The 26882-nt window shown below is 41.1% G+C and overlaps 1 protein-coding gene across 11 annotated transcripts in view; it reads left to right on the top strand.

Moving 5' to 3' along the window:
* Positions 1-26882, top strand: part of SEMA5B (semaphorin 5B) — a 358315-nt gene that overhangs the window by 152018 nt on the left and 179415 nt on the right. Inside the window, exon 1 of one of the 11 annotated variants that reach the window (XM_077934906.1) lies at positions 22280-22296. The exons of the other annotated variants lie outside the window; for them this stretch is intronic. The gene's annotated coding sequence lies outside the window, so the exon portion shown is untranslated. Of the gene's footprint in view, positions 1-22279; positions 22297-26882 lie in introns of those variants that run through there. 11 annotated transcript variants of the gene reach the window in all.

Below are 26882 nucleotides of genomic sequence, written 5' to 3'. Positions count from 1 at the left end.
TGTTTATATATTTATAGATTCTGTATAACTGCCCTTGGCAGTTTTGCCTGTAACAGAAGTAGTTATATGCTGAAGACTGGCACCTCCAAAAGATTTTTTTTCAAAGCATATTTCAGCAATTCAGTTTAGGCTGTTCAGGGGTTTGGGGTTTTCTTTAGACTTTTCATTTTATGTATTTTCCAGCAGCTGCTGCCCTTTAATATTTGCCCGTTGTACTGAAATCAACAGCTTGGCCCCCTTACTGGATGTAAGCTTTTTCCATTATACTATTTCTGTCCTAGGGGAGACAAATTGATTTCCAATAAAGTGGCAGAATGATTTTTAAGATCCCAGCACTTGCCTGTTTGTTTGATGTTTTGGTTTTTCATTTAACAGGTTGCTCTTCACATATTGCCTCTTCCAAATGACTTCTGCCTGCTCTGTGTGCAGTGACTGCAGTTTCACTAACTGTAGGTTGTTGCGTACTTGACATGATGGAATTTAAGCTCTCAAAGCTAGCAGTAAGAGAGAATGTCAAGAGTCGCCATTTCTTTTGTTTTGATCTCCAACTTCTGGAGGTTCTTTCCCTTTCATACTTGCTTCTAATTTCTTTGAATTTTACATATTTTAAAAACTTTAAGGTGCCACAAGTTTTTCTCTCTCCATTCTGGAGCAGTGTTAACTTCCAACAATCTGTTTGGGCTGTAATAATCATAATAGTGCAGTCTAGGTGAATGCATTGACGCCACCCCCCAAATACACTTTCTTCTGCATTTCTGTATACATCAAAACGTATATCATCAATGCCATACAGTGGTACCTCCGGTTACATACGCTTCAGGTTACATACACTTCAGGTTACAGACTCTGCTAACCCAGAAATAGTACTTCAGGTTAAGAACTTTGCTTCAGGATGAGAACAGAAATTGTGCTCTGGCGGTGCGGCAGCAGCAGGAGGCCCCATTAGCTAAAGTGGTGCTTCAGGTTAAGAACAGTTTCAGGTTAAGTACGGACCTCTGGAACGAATTAAGTACTTAACCTGAGGTAAAAAGGTAAAGGTACCCCTGCCCGTACGGGCCAGTCTTGACAGACTCTAGGGTTGTGTGCCCATCTCACTCAAGAGGCTGGGGGCCAGCGCTGTCCGGAGACACTTCCGGGTCACGTGGCCAGCGTGACATCGCTGCTCTGGCGAGCCAGAGCCGCACACGGAAACGCCGTTTACCTTCCCGCTAGTAAGCGGTCCCTATTTATCTACTTGCACCCGGGAGTACTTTCGAACTGCTAGGTTGGCAGGCGCTGGGACCGAACAACGGGAGCGCACCCCGCCGCGGGGATTCGAACCGCCGACCTTTCGATCGGCAAGCCCTAGGCGCTGAGGCTTTTACCCACAGCGCCACCCGCGTCCCTTCCTAACCTGAGGTACCACTGTATTAATTTTCAACAGAGATTTATCTTCTTCCTCAGTCTTTTCCTGCCTGGCAGCCAGACTCCACCTGGTCCATCCAAAGATTCTAGAAGCAAAAAATGAGCTGGCAATTCTCCTTGTAATTGGTTGGGTGTAATTCTCAATCGAACACAATCTGTTCCGTCAGAGTTACATTAGCTTGACAACGCATCAACACTAAAAATGTGTTAGTAAGCGCACATATGATTTGGGTTGGAAAGAATGTGACAGAAGTACATCTTTCATCGTTTCCACTTCTAATCGTTCCCTTCACAATCTCACCTTTCTAATGCTTCTGAAATGCCCAAGGCATGTAACAATGACAAAATTTGAAAACTACAACAATTCAAATTAATGCAAGAGATTGGGAAGTATAATCATCAATAGTGCTGGAGGTCAGGCAAAGTTAAATGCAAATTTTGGTGAAGTCAAATGCCTGCCCAAACTCCAAGTTTTCAGCTGGAGACTTCTGGGGTGGAGACTGTCTCTGACTGATTGCTGCAACATTGCTTTCATGTGCTCCCATCAAACCAAATCTCCTATAGGAATGAATGTACAAAAGACTTCTCTAATTGACCCAAGTGGATTGGCACGATTATATTTGAGGTCCTGAAGTCTATGGTCCAATAAGTATCCTGATCCCAGCTTGTTTAGGGATCTAAATGCAATAACCAACCATTTCAGCTTGGAGACTGGCAGACTTAGTCTTCTGTAATTATTTTACAGTACTTGCAACTTCCTTGGTACTTGAAGTCTGGACAATCATAACAAGTGAGTTATTGCTTTCAATATCATAATCTGTAGCTTCTTATGAAAGGCTTTACGTTCTAAGGGTAAAAGCTTACAACTGGCAAATAATAAAAGGATTGTTGAGAACACTGCCGTTTCCATGGACTTTTATTACGTTGCATGAAACAAGTAAAAGGAAAGTGTGTGTGATGCTTTTTCTTTCAAAAATAAATAAATAAAAATGTTTAGAAAAGAAGTGTGATCTTGGAAATACACATCGATATTACTATGGTTCTTTGTGGCTTTGTTATTTTTCAGGACCACATGCTTCACAGAAAGGTACAAGGAATCCTGACAGAAGGGATTTCAATGACAGGAGGGATTTTGTCTTCATAATATTGTTGAGTCGGCCCATGTCCAGAAGCTAATAGTTTACTGTGAATAAACTGATTTATGCTGTTTTGCTCCCTATACTACTGTATGGTAGCAACAAACCATGATTCCTAATTTAGCATTACAGTGATACCTTGCGTTAAGAACTTAATTCGTTCTGGAGGTCCGTTCTTAGCCTGAAACTGTTCTTAACCTGAGATACCACTTTAGCTAACGGGGCCTCTCGCTGCTGCCGTGCCGCCGCGCGATTTCTGTTCTCATCCTGAAGCAAAGTTCTTAACCCGAGGTAATATTTCTGGGTTAGCAGAGTCTGTAACCTGAAGCGTCTGTAACTCGAGGTACCACTGTATGTTTGAACCAGCTATCATGGTTTGTTTTGCTCAGACAAACCATAACAACAAACCAAGAACAAACCTTGGCTACGTATGTGGTTTGTACATAACATAAAGCTAGGAATTATCTCATGCAGTTAAAGCAGTCCAGATTGGTGCATTAATTATAAGCCATTATCTATGTGTGCAAATATATATATTATATCTGCCTTCCATTTAGAGCATTGAGGTTCTCCCCCTTTTTCCATTCACTTAGAAAATTCATGATTTGAAACTGGCCAAAACAAATAAAAATATCTGGTATTCTGACCAACCAGTTAAAGTACAAGGCAAATATCCTATCAAGAAATCTGTCAATTATTCAGTTGCCTTGGGTCTCCAACACAATATCTTCCTTGGACTGGGTGGGTGTTCTACTTCATTCTGCTAAGCAATGTATAGCTAATATAGTTCTTTTTATTCGTGTCATTTTACCACTCTGTGCTATATATTAAGTTTTGGTTTATAGGTCCTGTGGGTTCAGCAAGTTGTTTCAATAGAACCCTTGGAGAATTCAGGCTTGGCTAGCAAGTAATATTTCACTAAAATGTCCAATCAAGTCTGTTCCTTCCAGATTAAGGTCATATTTCTTAAACACCCAGAATACAAGAGTTGTGATAGTTATATTTCTTCACATCTCATTGGTAAACTTCGTATGTCAAGTCGTCATAATAAAGCCTGATCCGTTGTTTTCCTTGAAGATAACAAAGTGACCATTCAGTTGTGGTTAGTGTGTGATATGTTTATTATATGTCACCTTGTCTCTTATCAGTGGACTTAATACTGTATATGAAAGCAGTTATGGCTGAGTCAATCCTAGCAAAGGATATTCTATGGCCAGTCCATCTGGACCTTTGTAAGGTAAGACTATAGACAACAAGCAGCGGCGTAGCGTGGGTTATCAGCACCCGGGGCAAGGCAAGTAATTTGCGCCCCCTAACCCGGGGCAAGGCAAGTAATTTGCGCCCCCTAACCCGGGGCAAGGCAAGTACAGTAATTTACTCTCCCAAGCAGCAGCAGCAGCAGCGAGGCTTCTCTTTCCCCCGCGCTCTCCTGGAGCTGCCTCTTTTCTTTCCTTTTTTCCCTTTCTCCAAGGCTTTTCGCTTTCTCTCCTTAACTGATTCCTCCTCCACACCGCGGCGTTTCCTGGCTGCTTCCCCCCCCCCTTCCCCTCTCTCTCCTCCTCGCTCTGCTTGCCTTGCCCTGCCCTGCCTGAGGGCGCCCTGAGGAGACTCCGCTCTCCTTTTTGACCAGGCGAGGTGGAAAAAAGGGGGGAAAGTCTCTTCCCGCCCCCTCGCCAGACTCCCTGCTCGGCTCGGCTCACTACCCAGGCGGCCAGTGGAGAGAGAGCCGCAATTACCAAAAGCTCCTCTCCCTCCACTTCGCCAAGCTGTCAAAGCCCGGCAGCAGCGGCAACGGCAGCAGCAGGCGCAGCCAGACCCCCGCCAGCCAGCCAGTCCGCCCGCCCGCCCGGCTTCCTCTCCTTTTTTTGCCCGCAGCAGAAGGCTTCGCTCTCCCCCTTCCGCGACCTCCTCGCCAAGCCAAGCGAGCGCGGGCTCCCTAACCCGTGGATTTTAGTAGGGGCAGAGAGCTGCTAGTGCGAGCGCGCCCCCCGCCCATGTTGCGCCCGGTGCGGCCGGCCCCCCTGGCACCCCGTCCACGCTACGCCACTGACAACAAGGCAAAGTACAATGGCAGCTTGGAAATGGCAAAATATGGTAGGCAAGACTTTTGGAGAGTGTTTTGGCTGCAGATTGAGGAGCTTCAATAAGGCCAGATGAAATGCCAGGTGAATGGCCAGATGAAAGTGTTTAGTTCTTTCCGAGTTTTGAGTGTACTCTAGAACTCTGAGGTTCTGCTGACTGTCTCTCACCTTGTAGTTAACTTAAGCTTTAAATAGAAGTGCAGTGTAATAATATGAAGTGTGGACAACACTTCAGATGATAATACATTTGAGTTTCTCACAGGGTGGCTATTTTGATAAATAAGTATGGGGTGGTGGTGAAGATTCAGGCCTAGTTCAGATATTAGCAACTACAATCTGATTAATCAAGGTTTATTGGACCAGGGACAAAGCATGAAATCACATATTCCCTCCTTTCCTTCTCTCCTTACATGCATTGCTTTGGCAAATATATATTGGTTCCTTAAACCACAGTTACCCACAATATTTAAACTCGGAAGCTGTGGTTTAAGGACTTTCTAAAAATCAGCTTATGAAACTAGGATCTGAAGCTGTTATCACACCATGGCTTGTTGGCAGCCCTTAAACCACAGTTTTCTGGTTTGAATGTCATATGGTTCACTGAAGTTGGACGCATGAATGGAGAAATCTCATGGGTATATTTGGCTGAGTCCTAGATTGTTCTGTCTGAACTGGATCATAATATAGAACTCTCACTTTGTGTAGAACAGTTCCTAGAGGTTTGTGTGTGTTATACTTCCAGAACTGGTTGTTTGGAAGGGACTTGATTGAACTTTATAAAAGTGTAAAACATCTATCTTCCCCATTCTGCCAACTCTTGATCAGAAGTGAATTTTAAAAGATAATCCTGATTATCTGCTTTCTTCATAAACATTGTTTCCCATCAATTTTGCTATTTTTTTTTAAATGCCCAAACATTAGTGGCTGAACTAGAGTATTTAAAATATGTGGAATGTCCAGACTGTTGTAAAATATCCTGTTTGGACAGTATAATATATAAGAACAGCAAATTTTAGCTATTGAAGTAGATTGCAGTACAGTGGTACCTCGGGTTAAGTACTTAATTTGTTCCGGAGGTCCGTACTTAACCTGAAACTGTTCTTAACCTGAAGCACCACTTTAGCTAATGTGGCCTCCTGCTGCCGCCACGCCGCCAGAGCACGATTTCTGTTCTCATCCTGAAGCAAAGGTCTTAACCTGAAGCACTATTTCTGGGTTAGTGGAGTCTGTAACCTGAAGCGTATGTAACCTGAAGTGTATGCAACCTGAGGTACCACTGTACTCGAATAGGAATCATAGTGCATGTGCTTGGACCGGGGTTTGGACTGCATTGTGAGATGAATAATATAGAAGTCCTTTCATTTCTTACAGTTAGCATCTAAGGAGTACTTCCTCATAGTTTCTTCCTATTCTACTTTGGAAACCTTTGTATCTCTCGAGCCATGTAGGTGGGGCCAGTTTTGTCTTTCCTTCTCACGTGATTGTTTCTAGGCAATGTTTGGGTGAGAAGTACCTGCACAGTTCACCTGTGCACATGTTCTGGGCAGCCAAATGATCTATTTGTGTATGAAGAGAAGCTCCCTTTGGTGCCAGTAGGGATGCACCTTGATATGGATATAGCAGCTTCCAAGAGGCAATTTCTTGGGTGTGTGTGTGTGTGTGTGTGTGTGTGTGTGTGTGAGAGAGAGAGAGAGAGAGAGAGAGAGAGAGAGAGAGAGAGAGAATATTAAACTCCCTCTTCCTGCCCCCCATGGTCACTAGACTGTTCTGGCTTCCCCAGGGTTGCTATTTCTGAAACAAAAAATATGCACATTAATTGCATTTGTGTAATTAATGCTGTGGCTAGTTTGGCCCTTAACGTTCTGCAAAGTTTGTGATTATTCACAACATTACTCTTTATACCATGATGACTACTAGGTAGCATTCTTCTTTGTCATGGTTATTCAATGAATTGTGGAGCTGATGAATGTGGTGGTGTTTGACTATGATCTTAGTAGGTGTCTAAAATTCATTCTGTGATGTCAGGAAGCAATGTTTCACGTATAGGTGAAATTATTGGTTGGGAACCTGCTGCTATACCATTCTCTACCAGATTAATGGAACATCTGAACAGCTGCCACACAAAAAAATGGATGATATTACTGAACCATTCCCAGGGAGATTTAGTAAGGATCCTGTCTAAATATATAGAAAAAGAGGAATACTTCTTGTCAGTTCTAAGGAGGAAAGAAAAAGAAAGAGATGGAAAATGAAATGCAAATTGTCCCTTTTCAGGCTAACTCTGGGGCTGGGCCTTTAGCATCTTTCTGTTTGCTGTTCCTTCCAGATTGTTAATGTTACTGCTGAATGCTTCTTCCCTTTGCAATTTATAGGCCATAATTGTTTTCAACCTTCTTACTTGACTAGAGGGAAGTAATGAGGAGAAGGTAAAGCATTAAAAGTGGATGAGGGACAAAACCCCAAACCACAGTAGTTCAGGATAAAATAAAAAGTGAAGCCAGAAAGTGGTTAGGCACCAGCTGCTAAAAACACTTTGCTGATCATCTTACTGTTTTCTAACTGAAGATGCAGCATCTCTCTTGACCCTTGTCAGCTAGCCAAGCAGAGTCAATATGCAGACCTGGAAGCGATGCAAAATCCTCATCATTGAGCTTTTTCAATAGGATTAAAGTTGAAAGAGACCAAAGCCAGAAACCTGAAATTAGAATGCTTTACTCAAACCAAGGAATTTTGCATAGATTTGCTGAATTGGTACACTTCTACTTGTGTTCCTACCCCCTCCAGTTTTAATATTTCTGTATAGGAGTTAAATATGAGTATGAGCATTTATGGAGAAATAAGTGGATGCAGGACACCCCCCTCCCCCCCCAAAATGGTAATTTCACATTCTTTATAGGTTAAATTAGACTTGTAACTCTAATTATGAACCATGGTTACAGATTCTAGACCCTGGCATATATTGTATTCCATTCCAATATATAAAGTTGCCATTATATCAGGTTAGAAGATTTGTCCTTCTATTCCAGTATTATCTGCTCTGACTGTTAGCAGCTCTCCAGGGTCTCATGTAGGACTTCCTCCCTCATTGACTATGCAAAGTGCTTTGTAAAGTTTCATGTGCTGGGGATTGTTCAAACTATGTGCTGTGCTACTGAGCTATAGCACTTCCAAAATCCTTTAATTCAGCTCACTTGCAGTTTGGTTCCTGAATAAGCACAACCTCCATGACTGCAGAACATGGAACATATTTGGAACATCCCTACCAAAACTGAGGACCATTTAAGATCAGATCCATAAAAATCCTGCTTGATCTGGAAGTCCTGGCATGGCTGCATTGTACCCAGCTGTAACTAAAAGTGTAAAGTGGCACAGATCCAAGAGAGCCTACTTTCCCTTCTTAAAAGAGAAGCTTGGAGATGTGGCTGTGAACCAGTGGCAGTGTTCTAGCTTTCAGAAAAAGTAGTCCGTGGACTACTCATTTAAGACTATCTGAGATCCTGGCTACCACCACAAGGAAGTCACCTATAATTTGTTTCCAGCTGGCTTTTACCATCTATTTTGGGCATGGATCCAATTTACACTTCGCCATCCACATCCCTATAAGTGCTATTTCTGTCCAATGGTAGACAATAGCTGTTAGTCAGAATAAGAGCCTGGATGTGCCATACCCTAAAATAACTGTTGCCCATTCAAGAAAGAGATAAGCAATTCCCCTCTTAAATCAGGAAAATTTAGGAAGGTAGAAAATTTATCGGCATTTAGCATGGAAGGGAATTCTGGTGGACGACAGAATCTTCATAGCAGGGGGGAAATATTTCTTTTGCAACTTTTCTCAACAAGGGTAGGGATCCTTCACTGTTCCCTTTTCTGCAGTATTCACCTCAAGGTTATTTTGTCAACAATAGATGGGTGTGTGTCTGTGTTACTGAAGTGTGGGGAAAGGATTTCAGGGAGTGGCTATGTCAAACTAAGCCATCAACAAACAAAGTAAGGATACGTAGATGTATCTCAAGGTTTTCAGAACCCTGTAGACTCTATAAAGCTCCAAAGCTGATTACTATAACTTGTCCTTTAACATTCAACTTGTTTTAGACATATGACCATATACGCCTGGAAAAAAACTGAAGGATGAATTATTACAATGGTAGTGTGTTGAGATTATTAGTAATAAAAGCAGCTGTCTCTAACTAATTAAAAATCATGTCTTCATAGTGTGTTCCTTTGCATGTTTTCTCTCAAGTAGGTGACTCTGTGTTCAAAGGGGTTTACTCATAAGATTATGGAGCTAAGGTGTGTCACACCTGAAATATTGGACCCAAAATTGACCCCTTACTTTAATATAAGCATCTAAGATGTTTTCCTTTAAGAAGCTCGTTTTAGAATTAGAATTGGTCTGAGACCAATATATTCTATGTTTTTTTAAAAAAACTGCTGTGCTAATAGATAAAAAGTTTTTTTCTTTATAGCACCTGTATTTTCATTTTTCCATGGAAGCCATAAGGGCTGGAAACCTGCTTTTCCCCCAGATAAAACTCTCTGAGCTTCTGCCTAATAATTCTATTGGATAGCATTCTGCAACGCAGCCATTGTTGTAACAATTTTTAAATATCTAAACTTAGTGCCTTTTTATCAGGGTAAAACAATCATTCTTAAATGACTTTGAAGTTTCAATTACATATGTATCCCAGAGGGACACAGCGGTGACATTGTGCTGATGCATTCATAATTAGGTTCTTTGACAGGAAAGGTGGGATTAATAACAATTGGTGTAAGACATGCTTGCTTTCTTGGGAGGGGAGGGAAATGACAGGTTTTTTAGCACCCTCTGCTTCATTCTTGTATGTCCTCCTTCAAACGCATTGAAATAATCACAGAGAGATTGCTGTTGTTCCAAACAGGCAGTGTGTTCCCCCTCCCTTTCTTTCTGCTTTCCCAGCAATCTGCATTAGAAATAAACCTATTACTGACAATAACAAAGCTGTTCTAGCAATCTTCAAGGTAGGGAGCACCTTACTCTAGAGGTTGGTTGCTTGCCATCATGTGAAAACTTATTTTCTCCAAATGGTCGTAAGAATGATTTAAGATGGTAGAGAGAGAAAAGTAAATGGGTGCCTGGGGATGCTTGTAGGTTTCAATTTTCCAGCTTCATCAGAAAATTGTCACTTTCGCACTGCCTTTAGAGTTTTCTGTATTTAAGTGGGACACACTGGGGATTATTCCTCTCTGTGTATAATGGATATCTGGGTTGGAAACTTTGTACCTCCACCAATTAGCCATCTGAACCAGTTGTTCCAGGGTGCTTCAGAATCACAACAGGGATTTGGGGAGTAAGTAACTGTGAGGGTGTGGAAGCATTGTATCTAACATTAAGGGCATCTGCATGATCCTAAAGTTAAAACCATCTTTATGGTTCAACCATCTTGTATTTACTTTTATAGAAGCCATAAAAAAATTCTGTCCCCCTATCCCCATTTTTAAAGGGTCTTCCATTCCTTGGTGTGGTATATATTGAAGTTCAAGAACTCTACATGACAGGCATCATACACCCACCTATGGAGAATCCAAAATTGAATACAGGTGTGCTGATCCATTTTATGCATACACTTATGCACACTCCCTAAGAGTACATAGTATAATACCCAGTTTTTTAGAATCAGCAATTGCTACAGCCTTATGACTTCCCTAGGAGTAAGTCAGTGGTGCTTACTTCTGATTCTCTAGGTCAAGGTTTCCCAAATTTGGGTCTCCAGCTGTTTTTGGGCTACAATTCCCACCATCCATCACTGGTCCTGCTAGCTAGGGATGATGGGAGCTGTAGTCCAAAAACAGGTGGAGACCCAAGTTTGGGAAACCGTACCCTAGGTTTATCTTGAAAAACACATTTAGTTCTTCAGCAATCTGAAATTCACTATTTACCCTTTCATTAATATTCAAACCATCTTCCAAAAATAAATAAATAATAATTACCATTAAGCTGTTCACATGACATAGGAACCTCATCAAAGAAAAGAAGTGTCTGGCTTGTACTTTGTTATTTTCCTCATTCTCTGATCTTCTCTGTGCCAGCCTGTCACAAACAAAATTGAAAGTCCTCATTCAGTTGTCCAAGCAAGGAAAGCCTATCAATTACCCTGATGCTCCAGCAAATGATGTCATCACTTAGGCTCTGAAAACTAGGTCCCAGAGCTGTGCACCTACTCTGCTGTACCACTAATTAAATTATAGGAAATGCAGAGAGGGAGAGAGACTAGGGGGAGCCTCTTAGGTAATCTTGGAATAATTTTTGAAGGATATTAGTTAATATTTCATACGAGAAACTCAGGTAGATGTCAGTGCCATCAACATTAGTCTAGTTGTCTGGGTCTCTGTTTCTAGCTAATCTGTAAATTTGTCCCCCGGGGTCCTGTTGTCTGAACCAGTGGCAAGGGAATTCAGTGGGGTTGTCTTGAAAGAATGGAGTAAGAGAGATTACTGTATGAGCCAAGAAAGCCCTTGGGAGGAACTGTAAGTGGGGTGGTGAAAAGACAGCATGCTTAAATTAAGGAAATTTGTAAGAGTGATGGCTTTCATCTGCTGTTAAATTATTCTTCGAGAGGCATTTCATTTTTCTTTCCCTTTCAACATCAGGTTTCGCCAGCACAGGAACATAGCCTTTGTTCTGACCACTGGCCCATCTAGTTCAGTAGCAGCTGCACTGGCTATCAGAGTTTCAAGACAGGAGTCCTTTCTAGCCATACCTGGAGATTGAACTTCAGTCTAAGCTACCAATGAGCTACAGTACTGAACAGTCAATGGGTAGCCATTTTCAAAAGAGGTATCGGCATAGAGGCAAATGGTTTTTTAGAGTGGATGACAGGATTTTGACCTGGTCTTGTTTGCTGTTTAAATGAGTGGTTTGTCCCAATGTACATAATAAGATCATGTAACATTTTTTACTTAGGAATGTATAAGCTTGATGTGAACAAGTAGTTTGGCAGCGGCTGTCCTTTTTGAAACAAGCTCTATTTATATCTTTTGTTCAACAGTGTTTGTTAAGTGATCTTCTCTTTGGTTCTGTATAAAGTACTAATCTTAAAGTTGTGTGACAAGCGAAGAGTCGAGAACGCTAACATTTCCCATGATTTCAAATATTTCCCCATTATATTAGTGAGATAAAGGAACCCTTCCTGCCTTTTTTTAAAAAATCATAACACATCCTATTTGAAACCTGTGTGACACATTTGACAGCTGGGTGGTGGCAAGTAACACACTTAATAGATGTATTTGGCATGTTGGTGTTTCAGTTCTGCTCTCCAGTTAGACAGATGGTTTTTGGTTTATAGGGCTGAGGGTGAAAATTCTGCACAGTTGCAAGGCGACTTGGCCACGTCCACTGTTACTAATTATAATAGTCCTTGGTAATTAGCTGCCAGAGGCTTATAGACAGATCTTCACTGTTGGTGTTACCGTTTTTGGTTTTTCCTACACAAGCGCAGAGCAGATTGTTTGGGTTGGAGTTTGATGATCATAGGTGTCTAGCATCTGTTCGGTGCTTTAGCTTGTGAGATCTGCAAGATTGCTCTCTTAACAGTTTGTTCAGAGTGTCACAAGGAGGAGATGAAAGAGGAAGGACAAGAGGCCCTTTCGCAGCTGACTTTACTGAAGTTTTGCTTAGGGATGGCACCCAATTTTAACTCGAATGTGTGAATAATAGGTACCGGCCTTGGCTTTCCCCTGCAAAATTGCTCCAAATATATGTACTGCCAATAAACACAAGCAGCTTGACATGTGTTGGCTGTCACCATAGGGAGCAATTTAAGGCCTTGCTAGACAAACATTTTGTAGTTCAACAAATCTGGAGTTGTTGCTTATTTGTTAGCGGGGATTTAGGTGATGGGAAAGTAGGTATGGATTGTGCTGCAGGGTATGCATGACATTAAGTATTGCATTGACTGAGTTGGGTATATCTCTACCCAGGTCAACTCAGATGTATTCAGACCACATCAGTGACCCAAGCAATGATAATGTGAATTTGACTTTATGGTAGTAGTTAAATATGTGGGGTCACATTTGCTACCAGTGTAATTTACCTTGTATCCCCATATGTTGTTGGACTTCAGTTTCCATCATCCCCCCAACCATTGGCTATGCTGGATCGAACAGCAATTGAGTTACAGTGATGTAAAAGGGAGGGTTTGTGCTCCTTGATTAATCTTGAGTTTGCAAAGAAAGAGCATCTGAGCTTGAAGTCCTGAATTGTGTGGGTAGCTTTTGATTGCTGTCTTAGGCAGGTAGCAACTGACAGTGGAAAACCTGTGCGTAGGAGTTAGCTAGAAGAATTTGGGCACCCACTTAAGTTTCCAACGTGAATTTAGTGAAGAGAACAACTTTTAAACATGAAAAACCAACATATTCATTACTTTTGTCTGATGTCAAAATGCAAGTCAGCCGCCAGAAGGAGTTGCTTAAAGTAATCTGCGGTTGCAGTGCCTAACCAGATCTTCCAGATATGACAATGTTTGTGAAATATACTCGAAGTCGGGAGGGGATTTCCTGCTCTTTATTTAGCTCATAGTGGTGAGGAGGAATGGAAGTTCCCCCAGAATGTCTGCTTTATATGCATTATTTACACAATGGGCCCCACGTGATTGGCTATTCTGGGATTCTCCTGTAGGCCAATCAGGTTGCAGATTCACTTCCACCTGGAGCTGGATTGGGTGGCTCCTGTGGACCAATCAGACTGCTGCATTCTGGATCCTATTGTTCTAGGACCAATCAGACTGCTGCCTTAGTACATAACACCTTGTCTTCTTCCTGCTCTGTGTGAGGTGATTGTAACATCCACAGGATTCAGTCATTTCCACCTCCACCCAAAGCTAAAATGAGATGTATTCCCTAAATTTGATCTTTACTGAGGAAGACAAGAACAGACTTCTTATTTTTTGAGTGGGCAAGAAGGAGGTATTGCGTTCAGGATAAGCTGTTCTGATTCATGCTATTTGTCATTAAAAAAGCTGCAAGGGAATCCATACCCCCTGCACTGCTGCAATCTGTTTGATGCCAGGTTAAGAATCAGGCCTTTTAAAGGGGTTGCATTTGTTTGCCATTTTCTCAGTTGCTTTTGTTGTTGTTTTATGATGGGTCTATGATGGATTAGGCTTTTATTTTATTTTTGCTGTTGTCATTGCCCAGTGCCCTGGAAGCTCCCTTTGTCCCAAACTGTATGGGGCTTTGTACACTCATACCAACACCTGGTAGCTAATCAGCAGCCAGTGCATAACTTAATGGCAATAGTCTGCCCAAGTGAGCAGCTGAGCTGCTGCAGTTAGCAGTAGCTGCAGCATCCAAGCCAACCTCAGGGACAGGTTCACATCAACTTTCAAGACGACTGAGACCACTCCCTCTTGCAAGGATCCACTTAGTCATCCCCTCATGGAATGCATTAATCAGCCAAGAGGGACCCTTTTCTTTTCGTTACAAATTCCTTTTGAGAGTAATGGAACTTCCAACAAGTCAGTCCCTAGGAGACTTGCTCTGTTTTATTCAAAGTATATAGTGGCAAGAAGCACTAGCTGCTCCAGGCTTTGAGCTTTGCAAAAGGATTCTTCTTTAAACAAAATGGACAGAGGAAATGCTGTAGCCCTGAGACTGACTTGTAAGTACTTTGATTTCTAATTTTATTTATTTTTAAGTACATTTGCTTTTCTGCATGGATTTGAAATGGTTTTCCCTTTAAAATCTGCATGAAAATGGGACGGACTCAGTTCCTTCATCAAGTAGAACTGGGATGGATTGGACTGTAATGGGTTCATCCCTATACTCCATGCTTGTACGTCAGAAACAATGATAAAACTTGAAAGTCTCAATTTAGCCTCATTCACCTGCCGGATCATAGAGGCTCCATTAGTTGCCTTGGTACCCTAAAAGATGATGTTGTCCGTCATTTTGTGAAACCAGAGCTAAATACACTCGTCTCCAGTCACCCACCTACTATGCCACTGCTCAGAGGGTATTCCCAGTCTTCCAAACCATGGTTTGTAGAAGCAGCTAGTGTGACATCTGAATTCAGCTATTCCATTAGATCAAGGGTGAGGAGCCCACCCTCCTTCCAGATGTTCAACATCTTCCATAATCCCTGATTCTAGGCCATGCTGGACAGGAGTTCAATTCCACCATCAGGAGGGCCACAGTTGTTGCTGAGAATGCCACCTCTAGGTTGCTTTTTTGTTCTCTCAGTAGGTTTGAATAAAAAGGTGGGGGGGGGGGCGACATGGCAGGCCCATATCATAAACTCCTTGCATGTGCTACCTGTCAGCTTTGGGCTGCTTGAAGCCACTGCTAAGCCAGGAAGTGAAAAGGAATTTACATAGAAAGAAAGGAAAATCCATATCCAGTTTGCTTAAAACTCAAACCAAACAAAAGGACAAAGCTCTGTATCTCAATCTTAGCCTTGTGTTTAAAGGAGCGGTAGCGACTTTGTGGAATGGCTGCAGCAAGTTGTGAATAATGCATGAAAGAGAGAAAGCGGGGGGGGGGGGGGGGTTAGAATTGCCTCCCTGGGCCTAGAGAGAATACAAACAGCTGTGCTGTTTAGCTCTGCTCTGTATACACAGCTACACAATACTCACCGGGGAGAGAAAGCGTATCAAATCCAAAGATTCCCCCATGACTTCCTTGCCTACTTTGATACTAGCCTGGAAAACGGGAGATGATATATTTTTGGTCACACGCAGCCTCTCATTTTTGACGCTGCTTTATTTCCTTTTTTCTTTTCTGTTCCCCCAGGCAGCCTGCCAACCAGAGGTAGAGAGAATTAGAGTCTTACACGAGTGACCCAAAATTTCATTCTCATATTCTCTCTCTCTCATATATATATATATATATATATATATATATATATATATATATGACGTTGATAATTCATTTTCTCCCCCAGCCCTCTCCTTTCTTAATATTTGAGGTGTCCTTAACACACATGAAAGAATAGCATTAGCCGCTTGGCAGTTGTTCAGATACAGGCTATGAAATGGATTATTATCTTCATTTCATCTGTGCAAATCGGGAATTCTTCCACTTATTTCAGTGCAATGGTTCCAGGTTGAGGAGGAGATCGATATAAACAGTCGCTTCACTGGCTCCCTCTACCCTTTCCACACCAACCTCCTTTCTCATTTTGGTCATCTCAACAGCAAAATGATGATTGTGCCAGGATTTGCGGGTGGCTTGGGAAATTGGACTGTGTAACATGTTCAGCAGGGACTGAGCTGTGGAGGACACAGAGGTGTTTTGGTGGACAGGTCTTCCAGGCTACTCTCACCATCTCTTCCCTTCACTTCATATGTATCTTGCAAAAACCTATGCAGGGCTTTTTTCCCCAGCCAGAAATCACCGGAACACAGTTCTGGCACCTCTCGGGTGGGTGCCGTTGCCGTTCTAAGAGAACAAGGGAGGTGTTCATGGTGAGTTTCGGCACCTATTTTTCTGGGGAAATATCCCTGGGCCTATGTAAGGTAGATTTCTCCAGGCGGTGATAAACTAATGAACCTTTGATTTCCTTTAAAATTTTCATTTTCCAATATTAATTTAAGTAAGATGAATTAAAAATGAAGTAAAACTGAGATGTTCTCTGGTTTCATGCTTACAGCCAAGTGAGAAACTCGAGACCAATTGGAGCAAGCAAATGCTTTTTTTAAAAATGTTGTTACGTTTTGCTGGGTTTCAGTCTTTACTTTTATATGGAGCACCAGGCAGTGCTTTCTTTATTTAATTAATCAACACATTTATATTATGCTGTTCCTCCAGGGGCTTCATGGTAGTATGCATGGTGCCTTTTTTATTCCCACAACAACCCTGCGAGGTAGGCTAGGCTAAGAGGTGGCGACTAGCCTGAGGTTATTCTGTTAGCTTTGTGGTGGCATGTGGATTTGAACTGTGCTCTTCCCATCTTCTCGTTTCTAACCACTACCCCACACTGGCCCTCATATAAATTAACAATACATGATAAGGCATGCAGATAGCTATAGGCTAAGATGTAGTTTGTTTGTTAATAAATCTACAATTGACATTCAGAATAAAGTTTGTAAAATCAATTTAGATTTCAATATTTGGGTTTTCATAGCATGTGGCATGAGTTAGTAAAAGCTTTTATGATAGAGAATAAAAGAAGTGGAAATTCGTGAGCTGAAGATATGCTTATGGACCAAAAGAAATGGATAGCAACAGAATGGGGCATTCTGAGAAAAAACTATACATATCTATCTATCTATCTATCTATCTATCTATCTATCTATCTATCTATCTATCTATCTATCATCTATCTATATCTATCTATCTATCATCTATCTATCTATCTATCTATCTATCTATCTATCTATCTATCTATCATCTATCTATCTATATTGCTAGACCTCATGGTGAAAGTTGCTACCATAGTGTCAAAGCGAATTAGTTCGAAAATCCTTAGTTCAAATGTCATCTCAGCCATAAACTTACAAAGATAACATAATATGCTTTGAATATTCACAAAACAATATTAGGTGCTATTGTTACATTTTAAGAAAACTTGTGCAAGTAAAGTCCAGTGACTACTTATTCTCGTCTGTTATAGTCTGTTCATTCTAGTCTATTCTAGTCTATTCTAGTCTGTTCATTGTGGCTATTTCTTCTTCATAGTGTAAAGTGGGAATCACTTTGCCAAATTTGTGTAATTTGATGATATCCATGGACATGCCAGATAAAGTCAACACTTTTCTCCTTGGCATGAACAGACAGACCTTCACTCCCTAGTCTGCAAAGTCCTGTCTGAACAGGAAGGCCCTAGCCTGCCAGCGGAAAGATAACAAAGATGGAGTGAATCTAACCTCTGACCTCTCTCTCAGTTGGGTTGCCCTGCATAATGACATTGTCCTTGTTTTTGGAAGTCCAGAGGAGGGGAATTATTTCTTCCAGTTTACCGTTCAATTGTTGTGCTGGCATTGGGAGATCTGTCTTAAAGTTCAGTCACTTGTCTGCACTGTATCTAGACCAAAAATACACAACCAAGGGTTACACACGCCCACAGACATCTGCCAAAATGATATTTTGTGGTTTTGATTTCAGAAAAAAGAACCTATGAGATTGAATGTGTCTCTAAATATTTTCTCTGCTCTCTGTAGGGATGTAGGAAGTTCTACGTTGGTGTAATTTAGGCTCCGGCACAGGATATTTATGTACCGTCTCTTGGGAACACTTCTGATTAGTGTAGGAGTGACCTTATTGGAAACCAACAAGCAGGTCTGCAGTTAATTAGAAATAATACTGAACTCATTTGCAGGGCCCGAACAAAGGTGTTTCTTTTCCTTCTCCTCCCCACCCCCTGTCAGTAGATGATGTTGTGTATTTTTATTTAACAGTCTAAATTAAGAAGGAGAAGGCAGATGGCGTACCTTTTTGCTGCCCTTTTGAGAATGCCCACAGAGCCACACATATTAACTTAGAGGGGCCAGGTCAGGATTAATGGTTTAAGAGCAGACAGTCTGGGATGGGTAATTAACAGCTGAAAGAAATAATGAACAGGTCAGGCAAGGTCAGCAACAGGTGACATTGGGTCCCAAATAAGGGGCAGATGGCGTGTGGGAAAGGGGAGAAAAATATGTTTGTCCATGTCTTTCAGAGGTTTAAAGAAATTGATTTTTGAGATTTTATTGTGGTTTTCTTCTCTGACACAAATAGGTAGCACAAAACAATTCCAGCATGATTCAAAACGTGGCCCACGTATTCTGCGTATGATTTGAGTATATAAGCATTTCTTTTTTGCAACGTTCATAAACTACTCTTGAAATCTTGTATTATGTCTTGTCATGCTAATTCACATGAAGATGCTTCTCTGGAGACTTACGGGAAAATTATTATTTCACAATTTCATACATCAGGAATAATTATGTTAAATTAGGCAGAAGGTGAAGTCCTAAACAAGTGGAGGAAGCTATTCAACCATGAATTAACTGCAACAGCAATAAAAGCCCAAGTAGAAATTGGTGGAAATAATCTGACAACAGTTTGTCCTGTGAACTCTGTACCACCCTTGGTTAAGTTGCCATTAGGAAGGGGACACTGAAGAATAAACAGATGATGCTTGACATTTAATCAGTCAGTGCCGTCCCAAACTTGATTTACTTTAAACCATTCCTCCAAATTGGTTTTCGTTCTGTAAAAGGCTGCGAAGAAGTTTCCCCAAGTGGTTAGTTATGGAGAGAACTACAGTTTATTATTTGGAGTTTTGTCTTAGCTGAAATGCAGTCAGCATTAATCACACCCTTTGCCGTGTCTGATTGGGAATTGCTTAAGTTTCGGAAATGCTGATAGGACTTTATTCTTTGAAGCTGCTGTTAAAAGTGGAGCCTGGGGATTTTTTCTTTCTTTCTTTCTGTTATTATTCCATTTGGAATGACATTTTTATTCAGGTAATGGCCAATTAGTGGATAAACCAGCCTCTTTTTGCCCTTTAAACCCAGTGAGGCAAGGGTTTCGTTTCCAAGGCATGCAGGAGTAGTTGCCAGCTCATCTCTGACATTCTGTGAGCTTCCCAATGAAGACGGCCAATTTGCCACCTATATTTGGCCCAGTCAGTTCAGAAGGTGGAAGGCATGCCTTAAAAACACATATACTCCAGTGTGACTTTGGGCCAGTCTGATGGATACACGTGTGTGCGATCTTCCTATTTTTTATTTGCCTTTAAGAGTGAAACAGCATGGAATTTTGTGAAGAGGGTTGAGAAGATTGGGGAGGGGGCAAACATGAATGAGAACAACCTACACAGTATACTGCATAGGTGAGTGTGAATCAAGGAGATGTGAGCATGAGAGGACTGTGGCTGAGATTTCCCCTCTGTATCTGTATCTGCTGAACGTGCATAATATTTTGTGCAAGTGGATCAAATGTCCATGCATGGTGAAACTGGCTGTTTTGCTAAAAGCCCTGCAAACTTTCCTCACTATGTGTGCAGTTTCTGAGACACTCCTGTCATTGATTTTAGAAGAAATATGCATACATTTATAGTCCTGTCCTGTCTAAAACATGTGAAGGGAAAATGTAAATGGGAAAGGAAGTAACACATATCTGTGGTAGTGACTATTGAGCATACTTTTGGGGTTTATTTTATGTTGTATTTTATTTATTACATTTGTTGTTGTTGTTGTTGTTTAGTCGTTTAGTCGTGTCCGACTCTTCATGACCCCATGGACCAGAGCACGCCAGGCACTTCTGTCTTCCACTGCCTCCCGCAGTTTGGTCAAACTCATGCTGGTAGCTTCAAGAACACTGTCCAACCATCTCGTCCTCTGTCGTCTCCTTCTCCTTGTGCCCTCCATCTTTCCCAACATCAGGGTCCTTTCCAGGGAGTCTTCTCTTCTCATGAGGTGGCCAGAGTATTGGAGTCTCAGCTTCAGGATCTGTCCTTCCAGTAAGCACTCAGGGCTGATTTCCTTAAGAATGGATAGGTTTGATCTTCTTGCAGTCCATGGGACTCTCAAGAGTCTCCTCCAGCACCATTACATTTCTATACTGCCCTTTATCTGAAGACCCCAGGGCAGTTCACAACAGGTTGATGCCCTGAACATGCCTTTTGGAGGGGGAGGGGCGTAGCTTAGGTCAGTGTTTCCCAACCTTGGGCCTCCAGCTGTTTTTGGACTACAACTCCCATCATCCCTAGCTAGCAAGACCAGTGGTCAGGGATGATGGGAATTGTAGTTCAAAAACAGCTGGAGGCCCAAGGTTGGGAAACACTGGCTTAGGTTATATTGTCACGATTGAACTCTTGCTGGACTGTCCCATTTCAAACTCAGGTTGGACGATTACATGTTTGAATTTGTTAGAATAAGTCATGTGCATGTAGAAAACTAGCCTATCACAGGGCCTGTAGCTGCTGCCAGGAATGCAGACAGAGTGAGCTCCTAGTCATGTGCGAGGGAAGTCATTTGTTTAGTTCAAGTTGATTAATAATAGTCCACAGAGCTTCAATTTTTAAACTTTCCATTAAGTTGAGGTGTCAGGGTAGGATGGAGCAGAGAACAGAGCAGAGCATCAGAAAGATGCAGAAAAATCTAAAACATAATTATATTTTCCATTTAAATAATAATAATAAACAGGATGAAAAAACAACAACCACAATTCTGTAAAATTTGTTTACCAATCTTAATAGTTTGAAATGCAAACTTTGCTCCTGGTTCAGTCACATGAGATTACATGTCACTGACTAGAAAAACTCAATACTGCTCCAAAGACCTTTCTGGAAAGGGAGCAAGCAAAGAAGAAATGCACCTACTTCTCCAGTTTCAATTAAAACCACACTATAGTAAATTGTAGCTCAATTTATAACTTCACTACCACAAATGTATATGCAATTCACATACGGAATGTCATTAAATCTTCCTTCCAAAGTAGCTGAGGGGGAAAAGTGAATTAACAGAAATGCTTTTCTGTATTTTGTAACCAATAATGACCTCGGGTAATTAAGCACAGCCTCCTTGTGGATCCCAAGCAACCCCCACATGTAACGCAGAAACATTTTTTTGGACAGATTTGTGTGAATCAGTTCATCACGTGGTTTGGACTGCTGTCAGCAAAAGCAACAGAAAAACCAGAATCACAGAAACCATGGTTTATAAGTCCATGTGGCTGTGCTATGGAAGAACAAGTCTTTAAACTGGAATTTTCCCAAATGGAAAATAAATAAATCAAGAGTTGCATAAACCAGAATTTTTACACACACACACACACACACACACACACACACACACACACAGCGCGTCATCCTATTTATCAGAGCAACTCTATGTTGATTTTAGTGTGACTTACTCTTAAGTTAATATGCAGGGTATTGCAATTTTCATGTGCCATGGTACTGTTTTATTATTGCAAGTTATAAACTAGATGGTTCTTCTAAGAAAGAAGTTACTTACTCCTTCCTGGCTGATTCCACCCTTTTCTGCTTAAATGGGGGAAAATGTGGGGGGGGGGGCTTCCACTTTTAGGATTTCTATTATTTAAAAATTGTAGAGCGCTTCAGGAACCTCAGAGCGAAAACAATGCAAACAAAACACTCTTTTCATATTGGTTGGCTTTATTATTTTTTATTTTTAAAAGTTCTGCTGCTTCGCATCTCCATGGGAAGCTATGTTATATATTCATTGTATCACCGGATATTCTGGCAGCAGTTTGGAAACTTTGAAGCTTTGTAGCTTTTGCTGTTTCTGTGGACGTGGCAGGCTCTGGACAATGGCCACTTTTTAACTTACTTTAAGGGAAAAGCCCTTCCATCTACATAAATAGTCTCACACAGAAAGTGCTTTATCTTCACCAGTTAGTGAGTCAGTTTGAGCAGGGAGGGGGGAGCATTCTGTTGGTGAAAGCTTTCAGAGAAATAATGCATGGTAAATTAATGAAGGCCGTCTGAGGTATTATTTGTCTGTGAATGCACATGCCATTAGAATCAATGGCTGGCTGAAAAAAGTTAACGGTCATTAAGTGACTATTAAAAAGGGCCAGTGGACACGGATTTTCTCACTTCCAGGGTTCTGGTTGGATTAGGTAAAGACGGAGGTTGTTTGCCAGTAGGCCATAGGACCATCCAGCCATAATACTTTTGTCTTTGCTGACTCCTTTCTGCTACTGGCAGATTTACAAGAGCCTGAGACACACAGAGACCATCTTCAACCCAGGTAAAAATCCTCCTCTCTCTCTTCACCTCCTTACCACTTCTGAAAGGGGAATCTTTTCAAGAATCTGGCGCTTCTCAAAGTTTATTGGAAATGCATGTGTGTTTTATACTGAGAGGATTAATTCCATGAGAACAAAGTTTGGGTGTAGGTATTTCACTTTGTGCAAGAACAGGGCACCTCGCTTGAATTCTGTGTGTAAAGTAGCATACATTACCAAAGCTTTGTGGGAAACAGATCAAACTTGTCTATTATGCAGAGTGGGGGGGGGGGATTAATAACTCTTTTTTCAACAAAAATGTTTTGTTTTGGCAGCTCACCTCGTCTAGTAGGCAACAGGCAAACCTTTGGAAAAGGAACATATGGGATAGATAAGCTTTAATATTCCTTAGTGCTCTACCGCACCCCAATTTGAAATGTTCTCCTCCCCCCCCCCCGAAACTAGCAGGAGATGAAAAAACGAACATTAACAAGGAGTACTTAAACATATAGGCATTTCCCTCAAGATGGTTTCACCTTTCTTTCAAATGGAAGATAGGCTACTGTATCCAAGATACTGGAACTCATGTCTGTGTATTGGTGGTGGTCAGAGACACCTGGGGACCTTGTGTCATTATGTTTACAACCACCTAGGACAATATATTTCCTGTTTTAAGAAATTGTCAGAATGAGGCTAAGTCATAGAGCTGTCTGATTTGAAATGAAATAGTTAGATGGGAGGGAAATTTGTGACTTGATACCTTCTAAAGGCTGCTGGTGAAAGCAAAATGCAAAGGTTTTTGATCAGAGGTTCTTTTGAACGTGACCTTGACCAGTTGCTGATGAGTTTGCTGTGTAGGAACATAATTAATATTGTTATGAGTTTGTTTTGGGGTGGGTGTGAATAGACTGTATGCCAAGACTCTTCTAATCCTTGGATCCAGCAAGTGTTAAAATATAAGCAAGGATTCAAAATCCTGGTGAGGTGATAGCCTAGGTAATGGACCATTAAGGGAACAAAGTAAGTGGATCTGTGCGAGACAGCAAGTGGGTGGGCCCCCTCCCTCAGCTGACTGGTAGTCAGAAAGAAAAATGCAAGAGTTGAGGGAGCTGGGTGATGTGAGCTAGAAACTAGAAAAAAGTAGCAGAAGCCAGACAGAGAGAGAGAGAGAGAGAGAGAGAGAGAGAGAGAGAGAGAGATGTTTGATTTCTGTTTGAATCCAAATTATGGGGACTTCTTGGGGTGTTAATACTGCAAACCCCTCCATCATAGGCTCAGGTTGTATTTATGTGTAAAGAAACCATGTATCATAAAGACACCACAGTCTCTGCTGTATTTAAGTGCCTGGGACCCCTGGAATCTTGCACTGCTCAGAGATTGGGATGGCATGCAATAATATTGATCTGCATTCAGTTTTATGACTAAGAAAAAAGCCTCTTTTAAGAACTGTCTTTTGTATTCTGTTGTCCCCTGTGTCTAGTTATTTATATAATATGCGTCTTGGGCAAAATGCAAGAAAGAAAAATGGCTAGTTTGTTTGAAATTAACATATACCAATTTACTAATTTTTGAAGACAGTTTCTCTGCAGTCTCCTTCTCTGTCCCACAGAGATTACCCTAGACAGCTGCTGCTACTCACCGTTATTTATATAAAGATGGGTAATGTATTTTGTACTTGGGAGCTTGTCTGTAACAGCGCTTACACCATTTCAGATACTACAGACTGGCAGGAATTGCTGTGAATAATGACTTTCCTGTGACAGCTTTATCCTGCCAGTAATATGTCATTGTGTATGACTTTCCATTAATCATGCATCAACAAAAACATTGCACCTGGTGACAATAGCAGATCCATTAATAGCAGAGAAAGTCTTGGCTTTATGAACACACACCTTCTCTGACTCTTGGCTATACAGGCACTTTAATCAGTAAGTTCCAATATAGGGCACATTTGCTTCTCCCCCCACCCACCCCCCAATTCTCTCCTTGCTTATCGGTTACTGCTGTTATCTATTGTACCGCAATTACATAACATCATCCATCTCTATAGTAGTCTGACGTTGTGAGGTTTTTAAATGATCTTATAAATTTGACTTAGAGTTATTCTACGTTGACCTTGCTGTAATCAAGAATGCTCTACAACCCCAGCCACCACACACGATTCATATTGTGGAAGGTGAGCTGGTTTCAGATGGTATTTTGTATGGGTTGTGTCATGTTAAGCCGGACAGGGCAGTCAGCATTATTGGAAGATCACTAATAATGGGAACTTGAGGGCCATGGTCTGATGTGTAAGGCAGTAGAGTGATTTGGTGATATTGGCTTTACTTGTCCTCATGAATCGTTGTTGTCCAGGGCCGTTTCATACTTGGCTAGAGCCAATGCACAAGTGTTTGATTGGGTGTGTTGCTGAGTAAGCCATTAGTGGCATTTTAGCCGTATTTTAATCTGACCAAGAATTCATGGTGTTGCATCTCCAGAGCACATAAATAGATTACTGGCTTTACACTGTCTCTGTGTTAGATTTAATAGGGAAAAAAATCTTATTTTTCATCTACTAATCATGGCAGGCAATTATTTTGATAGGTCAATTTATTGATAAGGCTTTTCATTATTTATGGTGGTGTTTTATCCACTATGAAAGAAATATTCCAGTGGAATGTGACACTTCTAAAACTCTAAAATGACAGGTTCTGACCAGAGTGCTATCATGGGCTTGGCCTTCACTGATATTTTGGATTTTTGAGTCCTTTACTTAGGAGGAAGCAAGCTGATGTGGCTGTAATTTTAGACCTCTAATGCCTTCTAATGAACATATTGGTAGATCTCCATGTGCTGATATATTGGAAGTGATTTGGTGAAGCTGGGTGCATCCAGATGTTAAAATCCTGGCTTAATAAACCAGAATTAATAGCATGCAGCCCCTTTAGAAAGCAATCTTTAAAATCATCAGTTTATAGTACAGTCCTAACCATGTCTACTCAGAAGAAGGCCACATTGGGGCTTACTATCAGGGAAGTGGTGTTTGGGCTGCAGCCACTGTCTGCTAATTTTTCCTGTGAGGTCTGGCAAAAGGTTAGAGGGGAGGGGAGACCCCTTTCCTACCCTTTTGGAGTAAAAGTGACAATTTTCACTTAGGGGTAATATAAAGCAGGGTTCTCAAAATATGTGCCATGCCACACTGGCGTGGCAGCAGAGGATGGTAAGTGTGGTGGGAAGAAACAAAGAAACATTTAAGCATTTCAGTGTAGGATAGGATAGGATAGGATAGTACAGGCTTCCTCAAACTCGGCCCTCCAGATGTTTTGAGACTACAATTCCCATCACCCCTGACCACTGGTCCTGCTAGTTAGGGATCATGGGAGTTGTAGGCCAAAAACATCTGGAGGGCCGAGGTTGAGGAAGCCTGGTATAGTATAACATTAAAATAATCTTTTGTACATACAACCAGAAACAGTATCCACGCCTCTCTTCAAGAACATTGGCTATTCTTCTACAGTTCTCCATGACGTATTGTCATGGGATTTTCAAATAGGACATATCGGAAAAGAGAAAGGCTTCGTTGTGATGATAAGGATATGCAAGTTTGTCTCAAATTAGGCCAGATATAAATAAGATTACCTGGCAAAAGCAAGCTCACACCTCTCATTGACTTTGTATATATACTTAAGGTATATATGTTAGAGGCTCATTTATAATGATATTTTGAAAATGATTAATGTTCTTATGTAGCGACATTGTTTTATACATTGTTTTATACTTTCTGGATGTCCCATGATCACATTATAAAGTAGTTGTGTTCTATGTTGTAAATCAAGCAGTGGTAGGAGTTATTTCTGTTGGCTTTCTAATGTATTTATCAATTAAAAAAAAAAGGTGTGTCACGAGAAAATTATAATTCTGAAAGTGTGGCCCATAGGAAAAAAAGAACCATTGATATAAAGGAATGGGAATGAGAGGGAATTAAATGGTGTTGGTTGACACTTAATTTTTTTAAAAAAATAGAAGGAATGCCTTTGCAATTGCCAATTCTTAAAGTCAGATCGCACAGGGAACTGCTTCTGGGAATTAGGCATGGGGTTTCTTTAGAGAAACTCAATGCCATCATTCTCTACTATGTTGTAGGAAGTGACCCTTGAATCAGGAAATATTGTATAGCTCAGAAACAGTGTATGAGCTCTGAGATGCCATGAATAATACAAGTGCTTTGGTGTCCCTTGGGGTATTTGTAATATTAATGTTGGTTAATGATATTAGTTCATTTTACCATTAATAAAATTCTATTGCTTCAAATTATGCATAATGTTTCATTTAAAAGCTTACCCATGACTTCAATAGCTTGCAGCAGCAACGATCAACTTGTGGCCTGTATCAGCCTGAAGCAATTTTATCTGACACTGGCGGCCCTGCCAAAAATATTTTTGAGTTGTAAGAAATAAAGTTGCTCCACTTTAATGTTACAGCTCACTGGTATTCTCTGTATAGAATGTGCACGTAGGTATGTGAGCATTAATGTGCGTACTGTGCTCCTCAAGCAAATGTACTCCACCACTGCAAAGCCCTTATTGCTGAGAGGTTACCTTTCTTGGCCCCTACACTGCTATATATC

The sequence above is a fragment of the Podarcis muralis genome, chromosome 1 (genome assembly GCF_964188315.1).
Source record: "Podarcis muralis chromosome 1, rPodMur119.hap1.1, whole genome shotgun sequence".
Classification (NCBI taxonomy): domain Eukaryota; kingdom Metazoa; phylum Chordata; class Lepidosauria; order Squamata; family Lacertidae; genus Podarcis; species Podarcis muralis.
Note: the sequence above shows the minus strand (reverse complement) of the source record. Positions and strands in the feature narration are given on the sequence as shown.